At 36.1% G+C, this 26,436-nt stretch overlaps 1 long non-coding RNA gene across 1 annotated transcript in view; it reads right to left on the bottom strand.

Annotated features, from left to right (window-relative positions):
- Nucleotides 1-20,897: 20,897 nt before the first annotated feature.
- LOC118764499 overlaps nucleotides 20,898-26,436 on the bottom strand; it is a 12,608-nt gene continuing 7,069 nt past the window's right edge. The window contains exons 2-3 of the long non-coding RNA XR_005000311.1: nucleotides 23,207-23,211; nucleotides 20,898-20,908 (exon numbers count right to left, since the gene is read on the bottom strand). This is a non-coding gene — a long non-coding RNA (uncharacterized LOC118764499). The remainder of the gene's footprint in view (nucleotides 20,909-23,206; nucleotides 23,212-26,436) is intronic.

The raw sequence follows: 26,436 nt of genomic DNA, 5'->3' as shown, positions 1-26,436 counted from the left end.
TAATATTTCAACCAAGTAAAACTGAAAACTTAAATGTCGAACGCATAGTCAAGCTACATATAAAATTATACTGCCAAGTTATCTTTCCACACAAAGTCATCATGAAGGAAATTCACTATCATTGTTCATCACTTGTTTTTATCAATTAATGGAGAAATGTTTTTCAATAGTGAATCTCTTGTTTTTCGAGCATTTTGCTCAGAGGAATTATTTTGCTGACATTTTTTTCTTATGTAATAATATTGCAAGTAAAAACAGTATTAGATATATAAATATTTCATTTAGCTACAGCAAAGTCAGAGGAAACAAGATGTTATGAGAAAATGGAACATTTTCGGATAAACAACTTTAATGTAATTTTATTCGACGATATACGTATATATACATACATATAGTATTATATTATATGTTATATATAAGAATCAGCGATGATACTAAAAAGATGTCACAATCAGTCATTCAAGCCATCGATATTTGTAATGTGCGTACGCGTTCGCAGTCGTTTTTAACCGTAAATGGTGGAAGAATTACTATTAGCAAGTAAGGAATTATTTACTTCAAACTTCAGGGTGAAGAGGTGGCAGATACGTTAGCACGTCTGACGAGATGCTTAGTGGCATTAATGCTTAGTGGCATTACGTTCCAAATTCAAATTCGGCTGGGGTCACTTTTGTTTCTCATTCTTTCGGGGTCGACACAGATAACATGCCAATCACGTACAGGGGTTGATGTAATCGATTTTTTTTCTCCCCGCAAAATTGTTGGACTTCTACCAGCAACTTTCATGAGTAATTCCGAGAAAACTTTTCCCAGAAACATAAATTGAAGTCAAATCGTCATAGGGGGATCTACCGCCTCATACGTCTTGCAAATCAATACCACTACCACCATACACATTCACACATACATAAGTATGACAAAAAGAACTCTAATATAAACGCATGGAATATTTTTGTTATTCTGTGATAAAATATAAAGGAAAGACATAAATCATTATTCGTTCAATCCATCACTCTTGGTAATATACACAGGCACGTGTGTGTATGTATCTATGTATGTCATTATTCAGTTTCATTTCAAGATTTCTTGTCTATAGAGTAAGAGCCGGTTTCTAACCTATATTCAAGGCTCCTTCATTAGGATTTCAACATCATCAACAGGATATCTTTGTTTGTATGTATGTATATGTGCAGATTTGTATGTTTTGCTTTATGTATGTATTCTCATGCATACAGTTGCATATCTAGATATGCTCATATATATTTAAATGATAAACTTCTGGAAAGTTTTACAAATTTTTACAGTTCCAGCGATGGATTGGATCTGAAGTCATCGAATTAGCTTTCTCCTTTCTGGTTTTGAGAAGCCTAATTTCTCAAGATTAGTATTTAGGCAGTGTGCTACATATCCCAAGGCCCCAATAATTACAGGTATAAATCTGAACTTGTAATCTGGAAAGAGTAACTGTATGCATGTATGTATGTCTATATGCTGAGAATCGTATGAAGGCACCAGATGTATTATGAAATGTTGTCCGAGTTGTCTGCATAGCATGAAACTCTTAGCACATGAAAAAGGAATACATTTTTGTTGACCTTACTGTCACGGAACAGTACACTATACATACATACATACATTTTATATATATATATATATATTAGAAGGTTTGGAGATGATCTACAGGTATTTTATATTAGAAATGAAGTACTCAGAATTCGGATGGTTTTATATTTACAGATATTTATTTGTATATTACATGTTTTTATACATCATATATCATATATTAGAGTTTTCGTCCAGTCCATTCTAGTGCGGTTTTCAAATTATATATATATATATATATATATATATATATATTATATATATATATATATATATATATATATATAGTAGAATAATAAAAAGAAAGTTCTTGGTACAGTATTTTATATTTGAAAAAATGAGTAGAGATGACATCTTGGGAGAATAATTTTATTCTAATAATAATGTTTATAATGAGTCATAATAATTTTATCTTAGTTTTGGTTTAGCTTCTTGTAGAGGAAGTGTAAATCCAACATATCTAAAAATCAATTGGAAGCATTAAAAAGTTCACAAAAAGACTCTTCGATAATTTCCAAAGAAGCTGACAAAGGAAGGGCAATAATGGACAAGAGCCGTTACAGTGATATGGTTATGGAACAACTTAATGACCAACACATGAAGCTAAACCAAAACGTGATTAAAAATACTATAACCTACTGTAAACATTATTATTTAAATAAAAATTATACCCCCCACAAAAACTCATCTCATTTTTTCAAATATATATATATATATGTATGTATGTATGTATGTATGTATGTATGTATGTATGTATGTATGTATGTATGTATATATATATATACACCTATACGGCGTTGCCCAGAAAATAAAGCACTCAGTTACTGAAAATGACAATTGGTGCCTTTACGTTTGCTGCAGCAGGGAAACACATAGAAGCTCATGCGTGCAGAAATACACACACATATATAAGTGTGTGTGGAAAGAGAGAGAGAGAGAGAGAGAGAGAAAGAGAGGGTGGATGGAGAAAGAGAGATTAAAATGACTAGTATGTCAGCATCGAATTACCGATGCCAAAACGACTGTGCCAAAACGTTTCATATCTCTCAGCTGTTAGAAGCGTTTAGCAATATTTATATATTTTTCCACCGGTGAAATTAACTGAAACTGGTGAAAGAATGAAACCAGCATCTTTCGTGCCGTAGAATTATCCTTACAGGCATCGAAATCTTATCGATATATAAGAGAGGATTATGGCGTTTAACTGCGTAGTAAAATACAATTTTCTCTGTAGTCTTCAATTTAAAAATTGAAACACATAAGAAAAGAAGAGAAAGCTATTGTGCAAACGAAAATGATATAAACTATTGTTTACTCCGGAAGGGAAACAATACTGACAACTAAACTTTTGACTTATGATTTATTTTAAGTAATATAAGAACGCGTTTCTCCTCAATTCTCGATAGAATGAACTTGTCACTAAACAATAGAAAAAATAAGACATGTCCTTTGAATGACACAATGAAAAGTCATCATACTATAATGGGCATCATGTCCAACTGTCCGTTTGTTCCTTCTCCACGGTCAAATTGCTGAACCAAAGGACTCGATGTTTCGATTTTTGAATTGATAAACCACCTTCGCACTTTTATTAAAAATTCACCGACCACGACGAATTCTATATTTTCATCGTATAGCTCGTGGCTCCATCGTAGATACGAATGGGGTCGCCAGAACGGCTAATAGTGAAAATAAAATAGAAAAAAGTGTGCCAGTATATAGTGTGTGTGATTATTTAGTGGTTATTGAAGTGTCAGTCTCGAGTCGGATTCGAAACAGCTAATCGAAGTGGCTGTTGTTTACATCACAGTTTTGTCAATCAAAATAACCCATGGTATCAGAACATCCGGACTTTATTCGCATAGAACAGTGAGAGGTAAGCCTTAATTTAATCTTTTGCAACCTTAAAGATTTCGCTCGCGCATTCACAGCAAACAAGACACAGGGCCAAACTTTAGATCGTGTAGGTGTATTTGCTCCCTCTCCGATGTTTACACACGACCAGTTATTCGTCGCTATGAGTAGAGTAACGAACTCCAGTAATTTGAAAATTAGTGTCGACCAAACAGAAAATGTCATCTGCAAAGACATTTTGTAATCATATTGATATTATCGAAAGTAATGATTCATAATTTAAATAAGGAAATTTGTGAACTTTGAATGTATAAGAGTATAAACAAGCGTTAAATAGTGTAAACAGCTAAAACAAAAGTATATCTAAATAACATTTTTTCTTAATACTTATGTAGTGGTCGAAGGAATCTCTGGCTTTTGTTAGGAGTGGCCCACATAACCTGATACGGAGGCTAAGAGCCTATTTCAGTTCGGAAGTGAATCGCCATTACATGTCATATAGGTGCAATAGAATGCTGTATCACCAACAATAATGTGATTTCTCCAAGACATCACCCAGTAATCTATCAAGTCCATTTACACATTCCTTAATACATACTGCTGTCATGACTTCTCCCGCTCATTTTATGCTTCCATCGTAGATGGGTAGATTTGCTAGTATTATTAATAGGAAAAGTTAGATCTCATTCAGAATGAGCAATGGAATTACTAAGATGTTTATCATCATTTCTGATTAACTGTCTTTGGTTGTTTACCAGAGATGGGACATTACTATATGTTTGAATAATTACAAAACTCAACAAATGGTAAACAAAGCAAAGAATATAATTAGTAATAAACAAAAACATACTTACAACAATCTACATGCACACACACGTGTATATATATATATATATATATATATATATATATATATATAATATATATATATATATATATATACATATATATATATGAACACCCTGTGTGTAGGGTGTATATATGCGTTTGTGTACGTATATATGTTTGTGCATATGCGTAAGGAGACATGGCATAGTAGTTGGAGTGTTACACTCACAATCGCGAGATAGTAGTTTCAATTCCTGAACGGATGATGCTTTATGTTCTCTAGTACAACACTTCGTCTCATGTTCCGCTGCGATCACTTTGACACTTGATGTGGTACACTGTGCCCCCTCTTCAGGTAACGTCGATTCGACTACGGGGGCGAGCTAATGCACAGCACATACATTTGATCACTTTATACAAATCATTTGTGCAGGCCGTTCAGCAAGAAATGGAAAAACCGTCTTTCTTATTTCTTTATTTCCCACAAGGGGCTAAACACAGAGGGGACAAACAAGGACAGACAAACGGATTAAGTCGATTACATCGATCCCCAGTGCGTAACTGTAATTAATTTATCGACCCCGAGAGGATGAAAAGCAAAGTCGACCTCAGCGAGATTTGAACTCAGAACGTAACAGCAGACGAAATACCTATTTCTTTACTACCCACAAGGGGCTAAACACAGAGAGGACAAACAAAGACAGACACACGGATTAAGTCGATTACATCGACTACAGTGCGTAACTGGTACTTATTTAATGGACCCCGAAAGGATGAAAGGCAAAGTCGACCTCGGCGGAATTTGAACTCAGAACGTAACGGCAGACGAAATACGGCTACGCATTTCGCCCGGCGTTCTAACGTTTCCGCCAGCTCGCCGCCTTACCGTCTTTCTTGGACATACATGTGTGTATGTTTGAACAAAAGTCATCACATGACAAATGAGGACTCAGCAAAAGTGTTAAGTCAATCGTTATATATATATATATATATATATATATATATATATATATATATGTATATTAGTAAATTACAAAGGATAATATATAAAAAAATATGGAGGTTGGTGCATATACGTGGTTATGAAATCTGCACGAAATTGTGATCTCTCAAACCTTCTATGCATTACGAGTATAAATATAAATTTGCATTTGTATACCCAGAATATAACACGATATAGCTAGTTCAGTATCACAAATCTTATCCTTCAGCAGCTCTCTCACCTCCCTTTTTATTTCATCTCATCCTCACCTCTACTCCTCTTCCTCTTTCAATTTCTCTTTCATTCTTCCTTTCTCACCCACCTTTTCTATCCTACTACTTCCTGTCTGCGTATGCCAGCTCTCGTTATCTTGTGTTCCCCATCAATTGCAGCCAGTTCCTTACAAATAGAGGATCTGTAATTCTGGTGTTTTTCTTTTATTTTCTCCAGTTATCTTTACTCTGAAGAAGGTCCCTGTCCGAAACGTTGTATACGCCACCCCCAACGGTGTTTCATAATACTCTTTCAGTCACTTTTTTGTAAACATGTCAGACGTTCTACCATTGGTCAAAAGCAATCCTTTGAATCTCTATTTTAGATTTGTTATTACCAGCAAGATCTGTAATAATGACATCGACGTCATAAAAATCTAGAAACTTCGAAATACGTGAAATAATCTATTTTTATCTAATCCGAGTCCCACAGTTAAATGTAGTTCGAAAAAGCCCGCCATTTACATAAATATATTACGAATGAACATTTCCATGTGCTACGATGGAAGCGACGGTTGTGTTTGGTTCCGCCGGGTATGTTGGTTTGTTTATTCTTAATGTGTTTTGAATCAGTTTCACTGATGAACAAAAGACGTAGATAATACGTTAATTGCGAAATCACAGGTGATCTGGAACTAAATTCTGTTTTTAAATGTCTTGCTTCGAGAGTTGCATTCGGTACGATTCGTTTATTTTTGGTAGTAATGAGTTTGAAAGTCCCTCCTAGCGTGTGGCATTTATGTGTAATAATGCCCTCTATATAATATAAATAAATATTTTCAAGTGAAAAAATTTTCAGATTTTTTCTCTTATGAGGTTTTTCACGCTAACTACCTGATAATTTCTTGTTAAGATTTCTTATTAAGATTTTATCCTTAATTGTTAAATTTGTTCCGAAGAAACACGTTTCTTACCGAAATGCAGTTCGAAAAGCCCGCCATTTACATAAATATATATATATATATATATATATATATGACGGGCTTTCAGTTTCCGTCTACCAAATCCTCTCACAAGGTTTTAATCGGCCCTAGGCTATAGTAGAAGACACTTACCCAAGGTGCCACACAGTGGGATTGAAACTGGAACCGTGTGATTGGGAATCAAACTTCTTACCACACAGCGAATTTATATTTTGTTAACGATTTCGATTTTGACTTCCATTCCGTACCAGAGTGAAGTTTTTTTCAAAGTGTAACCCTCAGAATTATTTCATTATGTTAAAGAGCTCCATTATGCCTTCCGTTTATATCAAACATCTATAATGAAGGTTATTTAAAATGCAACACATGAAAAACAAAGGCCGTGAAAGTAAGGTAAGACTAGAAATAACAGAGAAACAGGTGCCATATTTGGAACTGATGATTACATCTTAATTTTAATACATATATATATAAACACATTACCGAATAGGATAATTTGATATGATATCTAATTCCATAGCCTAGATTATGTGCCAAGTTTGGAATTGGTTTGAGGCAAAAATCAATATTAGAACGTGATGCAAATGCTATATATACTATATATATATATATATATACATGTGTGTGTATGTGTATTATGTATATTACATCCCACACCTACACACACATGTATATATTGCATATATATATATTCTCAACCATTACACACACACACCCTCACACATAAGTATATATGTATGTATATATATAATATATATATATAATTTCAACAATTGAGGGTAAAATTAATTAATTATTAATCAATTTCACCAAGTATTCAGTATGTAAAGGGACCATTATAGGCGAATTCAAAATATTACATTTTATATAAGGGCTTAGTAAAATAAATTATTTTGCCACATACTGAACTCATTAGAAATAGCAGCTAAAGAAATTTCTTCAGCTATTTCTAATACTTAAAGAAGATCTCTCTCAGATATCTGAGAGAGATCTTCTTTAAGTATTAGAAATAGCTGAAGAAATTTCTTTAGCTGCTATTTCTAATGAGTTCAGTATGTGGCAAAGTAATTTATTTACTAAGCCTTATATATAATATATATATAATATATATATAACATATGTATATGCATATAACCATGTGAGTGTATGTGTAAATGTATGTTTTTGTGTGTGTATCTGCATGTTTGTGTGTGTGTGTGCGTGTGCGTGTGCGTGTGTGTGTGCGTGTTTGTGTGTGTGCGTGTGCGTGTGTGCGTGTGTGTGTGCGTGTTTGTGTGTGTGCGCGTGTTTGTGTGTGTGCGCGCGTGTTTGTGTGTGCGTGCGCGTGTTTGTGTATGTGCGTGTTTGTGTGTGTGCGTGTTTGTGCGTGTGCATGTTTGCGTGTTGATGTGTGTTTGTGTGTGTGTTTGTGTGTGTGTGTGTTTGTATGTGTTTGTGTGTGTGTTTGTATGTGTTTGTGCGTGTGTGTGTGGGTTTGTGTGTGCGCGAGTTGTTGTGGTGCGTGGTTGTGTGTGTGTTGTGTGAGTTTGTGTGTGTGTGTTTGAGTCTGTGTGTGAGTGAGTTTGCGTGTGTGTGTGTGAGTTTGTGTGTGTGTGTGAGTTTGTGTGTGTGTATGTTAGTGTGTGTTTATAATGAGAAACGGTGACAGACTGCGTGGATTTAATTCTCGTTTCAGAACGTGATTTAATATTTCCCACTGTTAATACCATGCATATTACTATATTTCATTTGTCATGTCCTACGTCTTCTACACACATCTAACGCAATAATCCGTTTCATTTCTCTCTATATATTCACATATTTGTGCATATAGTAGAAATAATTTATTGTTAAGGGGGAAATTGAACAAAAGATAGAATCCAGTTACAGTTTAATATTACGTGTCGTATTTATGAAAAATAAGACAATTTTTATCCTTTTATTTGTTTTCAGTCATTTAGCTAAAAAAAAATCGCCCCCCCCCCGGCATATTCTGTGTAAGCCTAGTACTTATTCTATCAGTCTATTTTGCCGAACCAACATCGGTTGTCAAGCGATGGTCGGGGAACAACCACAGACGCATAAATAAATGAATATATATATAATATATTATATATATATATATATATATATTATATATATATATATATATTGTCAATAATAAAAGGGTAAAATTAATTAATTATTAATTAATAATTTTACCAAGTAGTGTTCAGTATGTGAAAAGACCATTTACGGTATTTTTAAAACATTACATTATATAATTAGGGTCAGTAAAAAATGTATTGTTTAACATACCGAATTTACCTACGTGAATTGTTTTTGAGTATACATTGTCTGGGAGACTCTTCTTATAGTAGAGGAAGTAGCTAAATTATTTGGCTGCTATTTCTAAAAGTTCGGTGTGTGTGGTAAAGTAAATTTTTCTATTGAACCCTAATTATATAATGTAATATATATATATAATATAATATATATATATATATATATATATAATATATATATATATATATATATATATATATATATATATATATACGACGGGTTTCTTTCAGTTTCCGTCTGCCAAATCCACTCACAAGGCTTTGGTCTTCCCAAGGCTATAAACAGAGGACACTTGCCCAAGGTGCCACATAGTGGGACTTAACCAAGGACATATCGGTTGGGAAGCAAGCTTCTTACCACACAGCTATGACTGCACCATCACATTTCTGATGAAACCGTCTTCGGATTTGGTCGTAGATGAGATCTGATTCTGCGTTATCTTTCATCATTTTACTTGTTTTAATAACTGGACTGCGCATCGAATGTTTTTTTTTTTAATTCGGGCACTCATTTTAACGGATTTGTCGAACCGTTAAGTGACGGGGACGTAAACAAACCAACAAATGTTGTGAAGCGGTGGGACGGGGGAATGATGAACAGAAATGCAAAGACATGCACACATATGCATATAGATACGACGGGTTTCCATACAGTTTCTGCTTATCAAATTCACTCAGAATGCATTAGTGTTGCGCAGCGGGACTGAACATGAAACCTCGTAGTTACAAAGCGAGCTTACTATAGATAAGGTGCTGGATTCATCATTATCTTGTACAACTGGTAATCTGTCGGTCACGACGATGTGGTCCAGTCGCTCCGATCAACGGAACCCCCGCTCGTGAAATTAACGTGCAAGTGGCTGAATACTCCACAGACACACATACCCTTAATGTCAGGTAGATTCAGCATGACACAGAATGTGATTAGGCAGGCTCTTTGAATTACAAAGTAGAACTTACCTGCTGAGTGGACTGAAGCAATATGAAATAAAGTGTCTTGCTTAAGGACGCAAAGCGCCGCCACGAATCGAGCTCATGACCACAAGATCGTGAGCCGAATACCCTAACCGCTAAGCCACGGGCTTTCACTATCAAGTATAAATACTGAGTAGAATACTATACTTTGAAGGCGGCGAGCTGGCAGAAACGTTAGAACGCCGGGCGAAAAGCTTAGCGGGATTTCCTCTGCCGCTACGTTCTGAGTTCAAATTCCGCCGAGGTCGACTTTGCCTTTCATCCTTTCAGGATCAATTAAATAAGTACCAGTTACGCACTGGGGTCGATGCAATCGACTTAATCCGTTTGTCTGTCCTTGTTTGTCCCCTCTGTGTTTAGCCCTTTGTGGGTAGTAAAGAAATAGGTATTTCGTCAATTCAAATTCCGCCGAGGTTGACTTTGCCTTTCATCCTTTCGGGGTCAATAAATTAAGTACCAATCTGCGTACTGCGGTCGATCTAATGGACTGGCCCTCTGCCCCAAAATCTCGGGCCTTGTGCTTAGAAGAGAAAAAAAAACAATACTATACTTTGAATGGATTTGATCTTTTACTGTATGTTTTATATTAAATACTAAATAATCATCCTCATCAATACATTATTTAAAAACACTATTAGATGAGAGACAGCAGGAAAATCAAAATGCTTGTTATGATATGTGGATGTTTCTAAATATTATAAATGAGAGAATTCAGACTTCATTGTGGATCAAAGATTCAGAGTAGAAATAAGCCGTCACTATTTTTTTATCAGTTTTTGACTGGTCGGAAATAGTCACGTACAAGAATGATTCTGTGCACAACTTTAGCAAGAAAAAAAATTAAATGTAGCTGAAGGCGTCCGAACTTCACATTGTTCTAACTTCCCTCTTCATAAATGTTTAATAACTTTGAAAAACGTATTGTTTATATTTCGGCATGGTCGTTTTTCTTTTTTTGCCAAATAAATACACAAACTATATATTCGTTCTTCACGTGTTTATTATTGTTCGTTTTTAATGTCTATTGTCTGGGAATATTTAGTCACACACGTGTGACCTATTCAAAGACTCTCCAATCAATGTGTCTCATGTGTTTAGTCCACTCTGAACGGAACAGCAGACGCGTGGGATGAGGAGTTCCTGAAGGTTCATAGGTATGTGACGAAAGGTTTCTAGACAATGTACATAAATTAAAACAACAATAATAATAATAAAGTGAAGAACGAATATATAGTTTGTGTGTGTATTTGGCAAAAAATAAATGACCATCCCGGAATATAACAACATCTGTTTCAACAGACGATTTCACATCAGGAATTTTTTAAAAACATTCTTAAATGTTTGTAAAACGTAATTTTGACTTAAATTCTCAATAACATAAATATTGGCAAGCTCGCTTGCCGTGATGCGCTGAGGAAACAGAGAATTGATTTGCTTCTGGTTGGTCTCAGAATGCAAATGAAGAGAGGCCCACAAAAATCAAGATCTATCTTTTATCTTTTACTTGTTTCAGTCATTTGACTGTGGCCATGCTGGGGCACCGCCTTGAAGGGTTTTAGTCGAACAAATGGACCCCAAACATATATTTTTAAAACTTAGTACTTATTTTATCGGTCTCTTTGCCAAACCCCAAAGTTACGGGGATGTAATCACACCAATACCAGTTGCCACGTGGTGGTGGAGGACAGAACAAAGATACACACACACACACATATATATATAGGCGCGAGTGTGGCTGCGTGGTAAGAAGCTTGCTTCTCAACCACATGGTTCCATGTTCAGTCCTACTGCGTGATACCTTGGCAAGTGTCTTCTACTATAGCCTCGGGCTGACCAAAGCCATGTGAGTGGATTTGGTAGATGGAAACTGGAAAAAGCCCGTCATATATATATATATATATATATATATATATATATATATATATATATATATATAAATAGATGAGTGTATTTTACCTTGTTAACAATTAACACGGAAAAATAAATAAATTGTTACCAGGGCAGCAAAAATCTCACAAGTAAAGATGTTGTAACTCCTTGTTTATAAAGGTTTGAAACTTCGTGTTTACGTTGAATATTTTGAATAATATGAATAAAAAATGGAGTTAACGCAGGTTTAAACAAGTATTTTTACTTTCTACATATGTTTCGAAAATTCCACTGATACTATTCAAAAGAATAAAAGGTATAAACAATGCAATCTTCTCTTCGGGAAAGTGAAAAAACGAAACTCGTCAATACGACATTTTAGCAAAAAATGATGGATTTGTATAGCGATAGACAGAACGCTATTAATATTGTTTAAAAAAACGTTATATGATATAACGTCAGAAGTAGCTAACAGAAAGAGTAGGGATATTAATAGTGAATGTTAAATATAAAGGAAATTAAAGTTTAAACTATATATAATGATAGAGACTACTTATATGCACTAAAAGTATGTTTCTGCCAATGCTTACATCTGTATGCTCGTTCTATAACCGTGTTTACTAGAGTATTTTTAGAAAAAATAATGAAAAATAGCTCAGAATTGCAGAAAAGACAGAATTTCTTGCCTTTGTCATATGGTATCGAAATTGAGAGGATCAACCATTCTAAATGAAATTGTTCATTGTGATCTTTTAAATCCCAAATTAAGAGTAGAGTAAAATATAATGTAAATCTATAAATCTGAAATCAATACCAATAATGTGGATATCTTAAATCAGTATAACGATAAGGATAATAGTAATAATAATGGTCATAATAAGTATAATAATTATAATATTCTGTATAAAAATAAGCTTAAGTTTAAGGCTAAAAGTATACCCCATATGTAAATTTTGATAAATCAAATAATGATAATTTTGATAATGGCAATAGTATTTGGTTTATTATTCCTTTTGCAAACCAAATGAAAACTAATTTGGATAAGCTTTTTTACAGATCTATATCTAAACATTTTAATAACGAAAATAGATATAATAAAATAATATTAAAACTGTTAGAATTGGTTTTTCAGTATCTAACGACATATTTTGAATAACCTTTTCGATTAATAACAAAAAACTAGACATTTTTAATAGTAAGAGAAATAATTCAATTATTAATGCACCTAATGATAATTATATAGCTAGAACTTGTGATTGTGGATTTAAAGATGTTACTTCAATAATTTATGTATGCAAAATAACCTTGTATATAGATGTAGAGTTGAATCTGAAGTGAATACTTATTTTTACATTAGGTCAACTGAAAATTTTATTAAAACACATATTGTAAACCATGAATACACTTTTAGGAACAGGGATATGTTGAATAACACCAGTTTAAGTAGGTTTATATGGAAGTTAAAGGATAATAAATTGTATAAGCTTAACTGGCAAATACTTCGTCATGTTAGATCTTATAAAATTGATGATAGCATGCAATTTTGTGTGGGAGAAATAGGTCAAATTTTAACATCGGTAAAGAAATTTTTTGACAGACAGGAACGCATTTTATTTTGTAAACACTCTTCAAAATACATGTTTAGAAAATATAATCAAATTGACTATTTGAAGGATTATATTGATTAAATATTTCTTATGTTATATATTTTATATTATATATTGTTTAGATTGTGTACGTGTGTATATGAATATATGTAGGTTTGAATTTATAATTTATATATCTACATGTATATGTATGTGTGCATGTGTATATATATATATATATATATATATAGATAGATAGATAGATAGATAGATAGAGCGAGAGAGAGAGAGAGAGAGAGAGAGAGAGAGAGAGAGAGAGAGAGAGAGAGAGAGAGAGAGAGAGAGAGAGAGAGAGAGAGAGAGAGTGTGTATAAGTACATATATATATCTATATGTATTATTATTTAGTAAATTGAGGCGGCGAGATGGCAGGGTTGTTAGAACGCTGGGTGAAATGCTTAGAGGTATTTTGTCTGTAGCTACATTCTGAGTTCAAATTCCGCAGAGGTCGACTTTGCCGTTCACCCTTTCGGGTTCGATAAATTAAGTACCAGTGAAGTACTGGGGTTGATGTGATCGACGTACACCTCCCCAAGAATTTCAGGCCTTGTGCCTGCAGAAGAAAGGATTGATTGGAATAGAATATTGTGAGTAGGTTAACTTACATCAATATCTATTTAAATTGTATTACAATATAATAGTTATATAACTACATATATATTTACTTTTTATTTTTATAAACTTATTTTTACATATATATTTATGTGAATACATTTGGGGAAGTATGTAGGTGTATATATATATATATATGAAAGAATATCTAATTATCTGTTAATTATTTATTGTTATGTTTATTTTTTATATATTTAGATAAATGTATGCTCACATATGATGAATCTAATGTGTATATATGTGTGTGTAGGTGCGTATATTCAGATATGTGGCTGGGTATGTATAAATAGATATATATGTGTTATTTTTATTTTTACATATTAAGGTAAATGTATACTCACTTATATATAATGTATCTAATGTGTATGTATGTGTGTCGGCGTATATATATATATATATATATAATATATATATATATAGACGGAGTGTTCCTCCACACCAGGGCTGATGGTGGATTGTTCAATCTTGCGCGCCTCAGAGCTAAGACCAAAGTCCGTCAGGTGCTGATCAGAGAGATCCTCTTTGCTGACGATGCCACCCTAACATCACACAGCCAGCCGGGTCTCCAGAGGCTGGTCAGCTCCCTGGCGGATGCCTGCCAAGAGTTCGGCCTTACCATCAGCCTGAAAAAGACAGAGATCATGGGCCAGGACGTCGGAGGGGTCCCCAGCATCAGTGTCGGCGACCACAGCTTGCAGGTGGTGAACGAGTTCACTTACCTGGGATCGACGGTCTCCAGCAGCCTGTCCCTCGAGCCGGAGCTGAACAGACGGATTGGGAAGGCTGCTGCTGCCATAGCTAAGCTCTCCAGGAGAGTGTGGGAAAACAACATGCTCACAATAACCACCAAGATCGCAGTGTACCGAGCCTGCGTGCTGAGCACCCTACTCTACGGCAGCGAGAGCTGGACAACATGCACCCGGCAAGAATGCCGCCTCAGCGGCTTCCACATGCGGTGTCTTCGACGGATCGTTGGCATCTCCTGGAAGGACCGAGTACCAAACTGAGTCATCCTAGAACAGACTAATATGCCAAGCATGCATGCCCTCCTCGTGCAGAGACGACTGCGCTGGCTCGGACACGTCTGCCGCATGCAGGACGGTCGCATGCCTAAAGACATCCTGTACAGCGAACTCACCACGGGATCCCGACCCAAGGGACGTCCACAGCTACGATACAGGGATGTGTGCAAGCGCGACCTGAGGACTGCCAACATCTGTGTGGACACGTGGGAGGAAACAGCTGCTGACCGCTCTGCCTGGCGTCGGACAGTGAGGAAAGGAGTTTCCATGGCTGAGGAAAGGAGAGCACAGCTGTGGTCGGACAGGCGGGACAGGAGGAGGACAACTGCAGCAACACCCCACACGTACCCATCGATGTTCGTGTGCAGCAACTGTACCAAGGACCGCCACTCTAGAATTGGACTGTTCAGTCACAGCAGACGCTGCTCATCATCAAAGTAGGCCCCACCCTTGGCGCGACCCATTGTCTATCAAGACAGACGGGGAAAGAGAGAGAGGAAGAGAGATATATATGTATGTATGTATGTGAATATGGATGTCTATATGAATATATGTGCATATACATGTATATTTCCTAAATAAATGAATCTAGGCACAGTCTCCAACCTTTGACCATTCACAGTTATAAAAGGTTCCACATACATCTTAGAGGGATCGGGCTGGTACATTATAACAGTTTTTTTTAGATTGATTGTTAGACCCAATGCTGTATATGCCGCAGAAATCGCATTCACCATGTGCTGCATATCTTTCTGGGAATGTGCCAACAGGTCACAATCGTCTGCATACAGAAACTCAACAAGGTGAGAATGCAGAACTTTCATTTTGGCACAGAGTCTTTTGAAGTTGAACAGTTTTCCTGTTGCCCTATATCTTATATAGACCCCTTCAGGGCAATCTTTAAAAGGTATTTGAATGACTACTGCGAAATATATAGCAAACAGTGTAGGAGCAAGAATATCACCTTTCTATACACCATTTTGTACAGAAATTGGATCTGATAAGGTACCTCTAACATTAACTCTCACATCCATCTTGTCATGAAATTGTCTAAGCATTCTCACAAATTTTTCAGGGCATCCCAGCTTTTTTAGGATCTTCCAAAGTACAATTCTATTGATAGAACCAAACGCTTTTGTTAGGTCAATGAAAACCTGGTATAAATCCATATCCTGTTCAATGCACTTCTCTTGCAACTGCCTAGCCGAAAGTATCATATCCATAGTACTCCTACTATCCCTAAACCCACATTGCGATTCTGGTAGAACCTCATCAGCAATGTGCAGAAGCAATCTATCCAGCATTACCCTACAGAGGACCTTTCCAACAACAGCTAACAGACAGATGCTATTGTACGAGTGATGGGTGGTGCAGAGTGCTGGACTGAGCATAGGCTTTTGCGTACCAAGGTGACTTTTGTTGTCAAGCATTGATGTGAATAAACTTAAAATTCCGTCAGAACGCAGTGAGTTTGTGAGTGAGATAAATAATTTGTCCTTTGGTGGAAGCTGGAAGTCATTCAAAGGAAGAGTGTACGAGATTTATAGCAACATTTTTGGTTTTGTTGTAAAAAAAACCACCAAGATTGGTATGACGATAATGATGAAAAAGTTAATCTTATCTTAGAAGAGAAGCGAAAGACATTTAACATGTTGCAGAATGTTGACATGTCAACGAACAGGACAGTGGCTACACACTTCAAGGCAGTAAAAGCAACAGTGCTGAGGAAGCTATGGATAATGCAGGAAAATTAGTGGAGTGATAGATGCGATGAAATCGAAGGAGCTTCAAATGCTAACAATTCCAAACTTTTTTACTCTCTTGAAAAAGTTTATGGACCAGTTTCATCAAAGGTTGCGCTAGTTCGGAGCAAGGATGGCATAGAATTATTAACAAATCCTAAAGATATTATTAGGAAAGAATATTTCGATGAATCGCTCAATAGACCCGCTGAAGTTGATCTCTCTTTTCTTGATAATATACCCGAGAGACCAATAAAACATCTTATAACAGACGTTCCAAACCTGGCTGAAATAAAAAGAGCAATCAGGAAATTGAACAATGGTAAGGCCCCTGGTATGGATGGACTAGGTGCAGAGATATATAAATATGGTGGTAATCATCTTTGTGCAATGTTGACGGATGTGATTCAGAGGGTTTGGCAAAGTGAAGAGGTTCCTCCGGATTGGCGTGATGCAACTGTGGAGATACTATACAAATCTGCAGGTAGAAAGGATGTCTGTGATAATTATCGCAGCATCTGTCGGCTAGCTGTTACTGGAGGTCTAAAAAGACATGTTAAGAGAGTGCATATGGTAGCACCTGTTTCTCCTGCCAGCCAGTGCAGTTGTCTAGTATGTAATAAATGTGTAAAAGCTTGGCCGGGCTTAAATGTCATATAAGATCATCACATGGCAACAATCATGAATCATTTCAGTAAGTCTTCTTGACAATGGCTTTTCTCGTGTAGCTGTCATATATGTATATATATATATATTATATATATATATATATATATATATATATGTCTCTATACGTATATGTGCATATATATTACATATGTATGTGTGTATCTCTCTCTATATATTTGAATTCATATACATGTTACTTAATGGATCATTAATTAAGAAACATAAATTACTCAATAAATTGATCCGAAATCAAATAAATTCATAGATACATAATGTTGTGGCAAAACTTTGAAGTTATAGATAATGACATAAGCACAATTTACCCATCTTTATAACATGATCCATACGTTTTATGTTATTGAATTTTGAAGAAAACTTTTATTGGAACTGACTGATTCGTAAGTTTGAATTAGTATATTAATAAGGATATTTATAATATTTCAATGTATTACTAAATAAATTTAGTATTATATTATATATTGTATATAACTGTCTAGTATTAGATTAATATATACAAATGCTATAATATATATCTTAAATATAAAAATATATTAATACATTACTCTGTGTGTGTGTGTGAATGCGTGCGTGTGTGTATGCGTTTGTATGTATATATGTATGTATGTATGTATGTATGTATGTATATATGTATGTGTACATGAGTGCAAGTTTAAGTATATGCGAATGTGTCTATTCCCCACCACCACTTGACAACCGATGTTAGTGCGTTTACGTTACCATAACTTGCCAGTTCGGCAAAAAAGGCCGATAGAACAAGTACCAGGCTTTCAAACTTGTACTGGATCGACGATTTGTTCGGTTAAAATTCTTCAAGGCGGTGCCCCAGCATGGCCGCAGTCTAAAGACTCAAGTATAAGATGAAAGACAATACGTACCTTTAACTAGATTTGAACCTCCCCTAAGTTCTACATTGAATATTAATGCAGATGACAATGTTCGAAGAAGGAGGAACCCTTTTCATTAATACAATTAAACTTTTTTGGGATTTGAACTTTCACAGACAAAAAATTCAACATACTTCTACCTCCTCCACAAAAACGAAGCAAAGTGTGTCTTGTACAAGATGGAAAGTAGCAGAAAGGAGATGAGAGAAGGAATGACGTCGTGAAAGGGAAGATCCATTTATTTAACGCGACATCTCATTCTCAATTCGGAATTAAAAGTATGAAGATATTCGTTACCGTTTTGGTGAAATCGCCTTTGGCAGTTTGGTCAGAAATGAAATCGGTTGACGTCTTTCAAGAATTCTACTGTACAACATATGTTTGTAGTGTGTTTGTGTATATATATATATATATTTATATATATATTTATATATATATATATATATATATATATATATGTATCTATACATGCATAAATATTTGTTTGTATATGTGTATGTATGCATGTATGAATGTTTGGACGTATGTATGTATGAATATTTGCATGAGTGCTTGTGCATGTGCATCTATATATCTATATGTACATATGTATGCGTGTATGCATGTAAACACGAATGTTTGTACGTAGGAAGGTCTGTATATACATATGCTGGAATATTTGTATGTGTGTAACAATGTTTTCACGAGTGCTTCTGTTTATGCATGTATGTATGTTTATGTATGCATGTATGTATTCATTAATGTATGTGTGTATTTTCATTTTCCGTTTTATTTAACCTTCCGCATTTTCTATAAGCTGTCTTCTCAGTTTTTCACGTTTCTTCTCTTATTCAATATTTTTTTAGTTCGTTATGATAAGTGGTTTATGTCTGATGAATATGTTTGAGATATTTCTGAAGATATGAGACTATTAGTAGCACTTAAAGACATGTATTGTGTCCTTTAAATGGATATTTATCTCTGACCAGACGGAGTACTTTTTGTTGTTGAATTTTCTATCACATGTGTGTGTGTGTGTGTGTGTGTGTGTGGTGTGTGTGTGTGTGTGTGTACGTATGTGTAAGGTCGTATATTAAATTAGTCAAGTCATGAAAACATTAGAATGCTCCACGGTATTCGTTCTCAATCTCGGCTCTTTGAGTTCAACCCTCACCGAAACCAAGCTTACCTTTCATTCTTTCGAGATCGATGGGAAAAAAGTACGAAACCAGGGCAGTGGACAGGCAGAACTCTGTGTGTGTGTGTGTGTGTGTGTGTGTGTGTGTGTGTGTGTGTGTGGTATGTGGTGTGTGTATGTGTGTGTGTGTGCGTGTGCGCAAGCGCGTATTTTGTCCTCCCATACCGCTTGACAACCGGTGTTGGGTTATATACGTCCCTGGAACTTAGCCGTTCGACCGTAAGAAAAGAGAACGATTGAATAAGTACCATATCGTAGAAAAAAAAAGACTCTGGGATCGAGTTGTTCGACTTAGCTTTCCTTGTAATTTGTATGAACCAAAAGCTGTTAACTTCTTGATGTAAACGGGTGAAACGTGATGCAGCTACTTAGATAAATATGAAAATCACTCACTCTCTCTCTCTCTCTCTCTCTCTCTCTCATCGCGCGCGCACACACATACGTATATATGTACACGTGTGTATTAAGCTCTTCGACATAGAGTTAGTTTCTACAATCTGTAAATCACAGCTTTGGTTAATTCGAAGTTACAATAGAAGTCACAATCTGAAGGTCCCACACAGTGGATCGAACTCAATTTCACGCGTTTGGGAAGAAAACCTTTTAACAGTACGGCTATGGTGCTCTTTTACTTGTTTCAGTCATTTGACTGGTCATGCTGGAGCATCACCTTTAGTCGAGCAAATGGACCCCAGGATTTATTCTTTGTAAGCCTAGTACTTATTCTATCGATTGTTTTTGCCGAACCGCTAAGTTACGGGGACGTAAACACACTAGCGTCGGATGTCGAGCGATGTTGGAGGGATAAATACAGACACACACACATACACACACACATATATATCCGACGGGCTTCTTCCAGTTTCCGTCTACCAAATCCACTCACAAGTGTTTGGTCGTCCCGAGGCTATAGTAGAAGACACTTGCCCAAGGTGCCACGCAATGGGACTGAACCCGGAACTATGTGGTTGGTAAGCAAGCTACTTACCACACATCCACGAAATAATAAGTGGTGCTGAAAGATATTATCTTCAAATAATCATTTCTCTAAATAAGTAATGGCTAAAAACATTAAATCTTGAAGCTGTTAATTAGAAATGTCTATAATCAACAAAGTGTGTTGATTCAACATCAGCTAATTGTAGAGATGACAAGTCAAGATGACAAGTCAAGATGACAAGTAGTAAACGCATTTAAACTAGAAATTCTACGCTTAGATGGTCTTGAGAAATTCAAAATAGACAAATATCTTGCTCGCGGAGAAATAAAATTGAAATTATGTAGGAAGAAGAGAAATTTATGAAAGCAGATGGAAGCGTGGTATTCATTCCTCGTTCTAAGTTTGTTACACTTTACTCTCAATTCAGGCTTCATTCAGCAGACCAGTTGTGGAAGATTTTCAAACTGTGATTACGCTTTTCGAGAAAAAAATAGAGTATAGCTTTTCGAGAAAAAATTAGGTAATGTTGTCCCATAATCTGATTTTTCTTTCGTAAGGGGTTTGCTAGCTATGGAAATCCTTACATACTGTCAACCCCCATGACACTGCATATCAGCCCAAAATTCGTTTTTAGCGCCATAAACTCATAATTTTTTAAATTCTCCATCTCTCCGAATTTTACTCTATTTTTCGTTTCTTTCGCCAATGCTTTCTGATAACAATTTATTGGATCCCCTAATTACGTCAAACGTGGTGTTTGCAAGGCTGTGGAAAATATTAGATTAAAATTACTCAAATTGGTTAACCATTTTGACAGCAGACTGGCGGCTTACGGCAGTGGTTGTATGAGAGATAAAGGGACAAGTAAGGAGAACGAGATTGGTAACATATATAACATGTGAAAGTGTCAGTTTGGGTGTGGTTGAAGGTTAGAAAATGATTTCAAAGTAGATCGCAGGTTTTGTATATTTTTATCTCTATTCAATGAAAGAAGTGGAAGCTTAAGAAATAGAAGTTGTGAAGGTGTTTTCAACAGATTAAAAATCTGAGTAGAAGGTAAGGTGACAGACAATACAAGGTGTAGGAGGGCTGACATGTGTCGTGAACGACATGTGTCGTGCTCATGCATCGAGTTCGATGGAGGGCAAAATAAAAATCATGTTGCAGTAAAAGCGCGTAAGGAATACCGGAGCATTTGTTTCGATTTCGAAACAAAACCAGGGTCTTTATTGTAGAAGACAGACGGGAGAATTGTATCATGGGCGGGCAGATTTGGTGCAGGTGGTGTGAGAAAAGGAAAAGTTGAGACAAAAGTGAGAGCCAGTGGATTTTTAGTAGACCGTTGTGGAGAGATAGATGTCGATAACAGCAGAGATGTATTGGTACTTGACGGAAATATAAAATGTGTTGGAAGGAAATTCTAGTGTGGTAAGGAAGTTGTTGACAAGGGATACAAAAAGTGTCAGTTGCTTTCTAGTGAGTTAGTACCATAATCAATACACTGTATAACTCAAGGATCGGTCAACAAACAATGAAAATATGGGCTCTAACGTGGTCAATGAAGTCGGCGTAATTAGGGGCTATCCTGGTGTTCATGGATACTCCAATAAAATGTTAGAAGAAAGCATTGACGAAGGAAACGAAAATTAGAGTAAAATTCTGAGAGGTGAAGTTCAGAAATTATGAGTTTGTGTCGTTAAAAACGAATTTGGGGCTGATACACTGTGTTATGAGGGTTGACAGCATGTAAGGATTTTTCGACCTAGTGAAGAGAAATTTACAAGTGCAGGAGGAAAGGAAAAGGAACTGCTGTTGTACAGAACATTGTGTCCATTATGTGCGATGGTGGACAACGTCAAAGACGGACATAAGTTTTTTCGAGATAGCTGTGCATAATGAAGTGGAAGAATTGCAAGTGGAGATGATAGGACGGTTTGTGGTTTTTAGAAAGTTGACCGTGCAGGTGCGGGTTGACCTTAGGGGAAATTTAGATGTTGTTGTGACCCCCTTCAGTCATGAATGACCACGGGATTGCACCTAGAAAGTTAACCTTCGATGCACAAGTCTGGGTGACAGCCTCCCCTTTCCACGCCACCGATGTTATCTTAGGGAAAGGCAAAGGCCGATACAGCTTGGCACCAGTGACGTCGCAGTTCATTAAGTACAAGTGGCTGAGCACTCCACAGACACATGTACCCTTAACGTAGTTCTCGGGGAGATTCAGCGTGACACAGAATGTGACAAGACTGGCCCTTTGAAATACAGGTACAACAGAAATAGGAAGAAAGAGTGAGAGAAAGTTGTGGTGAAAGAGTACAGCAGGGTTCACCACCACTCCTGCCGGAGCCTCGTGGAGCTTTAGATGTTTTCGCTCAATAAACACTCACAATGCCTGGTCTGGGAACCGAAACCGCGTCCTACGACCACAAGTCCGTTGCCCTAACCACTGGACCATTGCACCTCCACTAGGGGGAAGTTAGATGCGGTGACAGAAAGTAGACTGATGGAGGTAAGCTTGTGCATGGTATAGAGGCTAACTTTTGGTTTCCAGTGGTGATATCCTTGGGAAGAATCTTGCAGAAACAGGGGTCGCTAAATTGAGTTCTGAAAGTGACAGTGGTGCCTTATCTCTCTCCGCCACTTGTCGCATTCCACCGTTCGTGGCACCAGTTGGACATTGTCATCAATCAACTGACATGGGTGGATCAATCCTTGATTGGTGCTCGTATCTCCATAAGGAGAGAAAACCTCCATCAGCTTATTTGCCTGTGTCGGTTTAGGTTTTCTTTTCCATCGCCTATTTTGACTCATATCTCATCCGACCTGGCATTCACCACTCCACTCCTATTTCAACTGACCTTGCTCTTCCTACAAATCTTGGCCACTTAATCTCATACACCTTCTACCCCCCACACTAGCCAAACGCACTAATTCCAGCACCCTCTTCCCCCACTTCTGCCTTTCAACATCACTCATTTACGTCTTCCTGTTCTTAGATATATTTCAACGTCCATGGTCTGCATTCTTTCTTTCTCTCTCTCTCTCTCTCTCTCTCTCTCTCTCTTTCGAGAACAACCCTTCGGGATGTTGGATTTTTCAGTACCTGCAATAAATCAACTGACTACCGACTAATTTTTTTCTACTAAATTTTACGCTCTGATTTTTGCAACCTTCCACCAAGTTTCCTTGCCGGCAACAGTAAATCGTAAAAAATCCGCTAAGAAATTTTCTACCATTTCTACTCAACTTTCTGCTCCTTCATTATCTATTTCACTTGTTTCAGTCATTAGACTGCGGCCATGCCGGGGCACCACCTTGAAGAATCTTGGAACAGAATGACTCCAGTACTTTTTCTAATCCTAGTATTTATTCCATCGAACACTTTTTGCTAAACCTCTAAGTTTCGGGAACACAAACACACCAACACCGATTGTTAAAAATTCACACATATCGATGTGCGTGTCCACGAGCGCGCGTGCGCGTGTACGGCGAACCTCTTTCAGTTTTCCTCTACTAAATTCACTGATAAGCTTTTAGTTGGCCCGAAATTGTGACAGGAGACACTTGCCCAACGTGTCATGCCGTGGGACTAAACCCCGACTTGTTTAGTTAATAAGCGAGCTTCTTACTTCTCAGACCCACGCCTGTGCGTTGTTAAACGTATTTATTTATCAACGTGGAACAAATTTTCTACATTTCGTGTATTCAGTTATTTACCATTTCGTTATTATATTGAACGGAAAGGATATAATGTATAAAAAAAGTTTACAAAATTTATAATTTCCCAATAGATTCTCTATATATAGAAAAGTGAAGATTTCACTTAATGAAGCTATTTTCTATGAAATACATTTAGATTATTTCTCTTTTCGCACACAAAGCCTTATACTGTAAAAGCCGCTCATCAGATATTGCGTCAGATGTTCAAGACATCTGTAAGCCTTCACACATTTCTACATATCTTGAACAGAGCCACTTACGATGATGCTTCCACTGTGGCCAAAATTAAATATCTGTTTATCTATATTATATATCATACATACTTACAAAAATATGTATACATTATATATATATATATGTAATATATTATCTATATATACATACCTATATATACATACAGATATACACACATATACATACATATACACATATACATACCTATATATATATACATTCCTATATATACACACATACATTCCTATATATACACACATACATTCCTATATATACACACATACATACCTATATACACACATACATACCTATATACACACATGCATACCTATATACACACATACATACCTATATATACACATACATACCTATATAATCATATACATACCTATATAATCACAAACATACCTATATAATCACCTATACATACCTATATAATTACATATACATACCTTTATGTATATACACATATATGTATATTATATATATACACGTGTGTGTGTGTGTGTGTGTGTGTGTACTGTTTATGATATTTATGAAGATAAGTGTGTTATTGATGATGATTGTGGTAGCAGCGATGGTCTTGATGATGATGATGATTGCATTGAAAATATTTCGATATAAGGGTAAAAAAGAAAAACATTGACCAACATCTCAATGCTTAGACAGTTTATAAATAAAGTACTTCTGTTGGTGAACTCTTAATAAAAGCATCCTCCACAATTCCACAATTACGCAGCCAGCCACCAAAAGCACATTCACACACCTTATCATAGCTCACTTTATTCTTGAATGAACTGTCAATTCTTAAGTGCTTCTTTCAGTGTTGCTGTCAGAAACGAAAAAATCTCTTCTAATAAAAGACCTAGAAACAGCGATTGTGTTAAAGAACTGGAAATAGTAATATATTTATTGTCATATTTCCTTGTTTTTCATATTCTAACTAGTCCACTTATAATTGCATCAAATGAGATAGGATTGGTTTCCTTTTCACCGTTCGATCATTTTTAGATTTATTTCCTCCTTCATCAATCACAATCGTTGTTTATTTACTTCAAACTTAAGGTGAACAGCTTAAAAATAAAGAAACAAACACAAAAAATCTTGTAAATCCGACCTGGCCCGACCTTGCTGCCGGCCACATCATTCCTAAGCACCTAAACGTGATCTCAGCTTCACAGTGCTTTCATCTCTGGCCACATTCAACGAAGATCATTTGCTGTCACCATTGTAACTGCTATCGTTTTATCCAGAACGTTACAACCATACAACGTCGTGTCCCATATCCTCTACCTATTTCACAAATTGCTTCCCTCGTGTCTCCGTTTCCAAAATCACCGTCCTCTGCATCAAAATACGAACTCTGTGGCTCATCCCTTTAGCATTTAAACCGGCCAAATCTGGCCCAAATATTCTACCATTTTATATCCAACCTGACCAGATACAGACTATCACACCGACCCTAGAATGTCATTCTAAAAATAAGCAATCATATCATCGAAAGCTTGAGGCTGAGATAAGGCATGATTAATTCAAAACAACGTGAATAAATAAGTATTGCATTTAGACAGAATAATATGAATGCTAAACGGTTAATGTATGTTATAGAAATTTTTCTAAAGCTAGTCGAGTGTTTTAAGGAACATTACTTTCTTTAGCACTTGCTTAAACAACAATGAATTCCTTTAACTTGCCATTCATCATTTTATATCTCCTGGTCCCTTTACCTTTTAATATTTATAAAATCATATAACTACGATTTTGGCACGGACAAGTTAACTTTCTGTTTCGATACGGCCACTCCTCAAAGCCGCCCAAATCGATTATTGATCTGCGATTACCTCTCTCCGTCCCGTCCTCCAGATTAAAGGGTCATGGAAACTACATTTCCTCCTGACTAAAAGATGAAAGTAAAAATGTTTGCACAGGTACTTAAAATATACATCTTCTGACACAACCATCGATATACCATTATACCAGTACATTTCCTTATGTCAACACACCATTCTATCATGTTGACATCGTACTTAAGCGATTACGCCCTTATATCATTAACGATCCGATGGTAATCACTTCCTTCAACATCTTCAACTTTACCTCACACTCTTTCTCTATTCTCTCTCTCACATACGCACAAAACCCTCCCATCTTTACAATTCTT

Source organism: Octopus sinensis, linkage group LG8 (assembly GCF_006345805.1).
Source record: "Octopus sinensis linkage group LG8, ASM634580v1, whole genome shotgun sequence".
NCBI lineage: Eukaryota > Metazoa > Mollusca > Cephalopoda > Octopoda > Octopodidae > Octopus > Octopus sinensis.
Note: the sequence above shows the minus strand (reverse complement) of the source record. Positions and strands in the feature narration are given on the sequence as shown.